We start from the raw sequence: 821 nt of genomic DNA, 5'->3' as shown, positions 1-821 counted from the left end.
CTCAAACATCTCTCTCAGATAAAGCCAAGGATGATTTCTGCTTGTCTTCCAAATCTCTGGATCTCTGTTTTCTTTGTTTTCAATCATGTAGCTGTCCATACTACTATGTAGTAACGTTAGCACCGTCAAGCTGCACTGATTTGCCGCAAATGAATGCAGAATGACACCGAATCTGTCGAGTCATCTTAGTGGTGGGTCAAGTGTAATGCACAGTGTATTCCCATTCAATTAGATTGCATATGGTAATGATGACGCAAACAATACTAACGGTAACTCCAGTGACATTATTTGAAACTTGTTAGTGAGGAGTAGATTATGACTGTATTTAAAGTTGATTCTGGTTTCCAACTTCACCCCAGGTGTGTCTGTTAAAACACGGACTGAGACAACTTCTCTCTGTTTATGCTTTGTTAGAGTCAAGCAACGTGCAACCTAGCTAACAGGTGAAGAACACTAACAACAATATCACTAGCTAACTAACTAACTTTAAATGTGCAAGAACTATAGACCAATACAACAGGCTTAAATGAACTGACAACATAAGTTATACAACTTACAGTTCTCAAAGACGCACAAACACAATCTCAGCTGATTATCCTCCGGACACCTAGTCTCTTTTTCTTTTCTCTCATTTTGTTCTCCGTGTGGCGCGAAGTGTGAGATGCGTGTCCGCCCTTTTCTCTGACATGACGACCTCTTGTACAAAACTAAAGTAACGCACCAATTTTGTAAAATGTAAGGAGTAGAAAGTACTGATATTTGTGTTAAAATGCAAGGAGTAAAAGTAAAAAGTTGGCACAAAAATAAATAGTAAAGTAAAG

The 821-nt window shown here is 38.4% G+C and overlaps 1 protein-coding gene across 5 annotated transcripts in view; it reads left to right on the top strand.

Annotated features, from left to right (window-relative positions):
• The window catches only part of ank2a (ankyrin 2a, neuronal), an 89,886-nt gene that overhangs the window by 13,494 nt on the left and 75,571 nt on the right, over positions 1 to 821 (top strand). The gene's annotated exons all lie outside the window — the stretch shown is intronic.

This window comes from Etheostoma spectabile, chromosome 2, assembly GCF_008692095.1.
Source record: "Etheostoma spectabile isolate EspeVRDwgs_2016 chromosome 2, UIUC_Espe_1.0, whole genome shotgun sequence".
In the NCBI taxonomy this organism is placed as follows: domain Eukaryota; kingdom Metazoa; phylum Chordata; class Actinopteri; order Perciformes; family Percidae; genus Etheostoma; species Etheostoma spectabile.
This window is presented reverse-complemented; position numbering and strand designations above follow the sequence as displayed.